This window comes from Engraulis encrasicolus, chromosome 20, assembly GCF_034702125.1.
Source record: "Engraulis encrasicolus isolate BLACKSEA-1 chromosome 20, IST_EnEncr_1.0, whole genome shotgun sequence".
NCBI lineage: Eukaryota > Metazoa > Chordata > Actinopteri > Clupeiformes > Engraulidae > Engraulis > Engraulis encrasicolus.
The window spans coordinates 39,588,631-39,591,130 of NC_085876.1; the positions used below are offsets into that span (position 1 = coordinate 39,588,631).

The following is a 2,500-nucleotide window of genomic DNA, read 5'->3' on the forward strand; positions in this document are numbered from 1 at the left end:
ACTCATATCAGTGTCAGCATCCTGTCATTCCTTTACACTATGTCACATAACCACAGTTTTGAACCAGTAAAAGCAATCACCTTCTTTATGAAAAATATGTGACAATAAACATGAAATAAAAAACCTGAAACGGATGGCAATACAACACATCCTCCAACAGTCCAGATATTGGAGTAGTGAAATGTATTTCTTTTTCATATTGCTGTTGTTGTTGCTGTACTTCCTATTCTTCATATCGCCTTCATTTGTTCACCCTATGGGAAGCTGAATCAGAGGAAAAGTCTACGTGATGCTTGCCAGGTGCATTGCCTTTCGCCTTTTCTAATTTACTGCTTGGCGTTACTTTCGTTCAGGGCCAATTTTAAGGTACACTGGAATTAAGAGACGATCGTGTCCCCCCTCCCCAAAAAAAATAGATGCACAGGAGGGAAATATTTCTCTCGTCAGCAGTTCAGGCCACTGCACGCCGCATGCTCACACATTAATCTTCTCCCACTAACTCAACAGCCATCAGACCATGTAGAGTTTTTTATTCTGTTTCTCTTTCTCTCTCTCTCTCTCTCTCTCTCTCTCTCTCTCTCTCTCTCTCTCTCTCTCTCTCTCTCTCTCTCTCTCTCTCTCTCTCTCTCTCTTTCTCTCCATTTCTCTTTATCTCCAGTTATTCCTCCTTCTCTGCCCCCCATTATCTCCCCCCCCCTCTCTCTCTCTCTCTCTCTCTCTCTCTCTCTCTTTCTCTCTCTCTCTCTTTCTCTTTCTTTCTCTCTCTCTGTCTCTTTCTCTTTCTCTTTCTCTCTCTCTCTCTCTCTCCCTCTCCCTCCCTCTCTCTCTCTCTCTCTCCTTTCTGTGTGCAGGGTGGTAGAAAGATTATTACTGGAGATAGAATTAGCTATCGAAAGGGAGAGAGAGGTAGAAAAAGAGAGGTAGAAAAAGAGCGAGCGAGACGTAGAGAGAGGGAGAGATGGGGAACAGGGAGCAATGATGGGATGATATCTCTTTGCTATCTCATCATGGCTATTTGTAGTCTTTGTAAGGCACAGGCGGAGGGAAGAGAGGTTCGTGGTGGGGGGTGGGGGGTGGGGGTGCTTTGATATAATTGCAGAGATGATATTCACGCTTTTCCAGATGGGGTTTTAGGCCCCCTCTCCCTCCTCATACCACCCCCCATCATCGCCCCACAGATCTCTCTGTGCCATCGCCCTCTCTCCCCCCTGTCTGTCCTCCAGCTAAACATGATGAAGAGAGATACACACTTATTCTTTCCCGTAATGAGCTTTCACTGTTGCCATATCTGATTCTGCTGGAATTATGACTTTTTTTTCTTCCTATAATATGTATTGAGTCATCTGTGAGGGGGGTGTATTGCTTGCGATTATACAGGATTGTGCGCATGAATGAGTCAGTGTGTGCGTGTGTGTGTGTGTCTGTGTCTGTGTCTGTGTGTGTGCGTTCATGTATACTTATGTGTTTTTTTTGCGTATACTGCATGTGCGTGGTGTATACACACGGCTATAAAAGATGGAATTGCAGTCACAGCACATTTGCCGTGAACATCAGTGACTGCCATTAGGGGCTGACATGCAATCTCAAAAACAAACAAATAAATAAATAAATGGGAAAAAAATAAATAAATATGTGAATACAATCAGACAGTGCAGACGCAGTGTGCAGACAGTGCAGATGCCCACTGTGTAGTCCACAGACCCTTAAAAGTCGAGCGTGTCATACAATACCTCTCATCCAACCCCCAACCCCCACCACGCTTCTTTTTGATGAATGCCAAGATCTGAAAATGGGATGTGTCAGAGAAAGGGGGCCCGAAAGAGTGTGAGGAGGGAGAAAGAATGAGAGATGCTGATGGAGAGATGAAGAGCAAGCGGATTGATAGATGAGAAAGGGATGAAAGAAAGAGAGGACAGATGAGGATGGGTGGGGTCGATGTGCTGTGTGAGACGGGAGGGGAGAGAGTGTGGAGAGTCAGTGATAGAGGAAAAAAAGAGAGATGGAGAGACATACACATAGTTAAAGGAAGGGGGGAGAGAGAGAGAGAGAGAGAGAGAGAGAGAGAGAGAGAGAGAGAGAGAGAGAGAGAGAGAGAGAGAGAGAGGAAGAGAGGGACAGGACGGGGGTGAGTGAAGGGTGGGCGGTGATGTTGGTGGTGGTGATGGCAGTAGCAAAGGGATTTCAATGGAAGTGCGCTGGATTAGAAAAATCCCCTGGAACAATACAAAATCATTACAGCTGCCGACGACATCAAAGCTAACACTGATTGAACCACTAAAATCCACCCCCCCGCCCCCAACCTCCCTCCCCCACCCCACCCCCCACCATCTCCCCACACCCCCCCACCCGCCCCTCAATCTAACCCAAGCCAACCCGAGCCATCCAAAAGCCCCTGTTCGCAGGGGGTGCCCCGATCCCCGGCAAAAGCTGGTGTAAAGCGGGCGTGTACGGCGCCGCGCGGGCCCCTTCTCGGCTTGCTGTGATGATCCGATTGGATATG

General features: G+C 47.4%; 1 protein-coding gene across 1 annotated transcript in view; it reads left to right on the forward strand.

Annotated features, from left to right (window-relative positions):
• The window catches only part of zfpm2b (zinc finger protein, FOG family member 2b), a 96,681-nt gene that overhangs the window by 37,257 nt on the left and 56,924 nt on the right, over positions 1-2,500 (forward strand). The gene's annotated exons all lie outside the window — the stretch shown is intronic.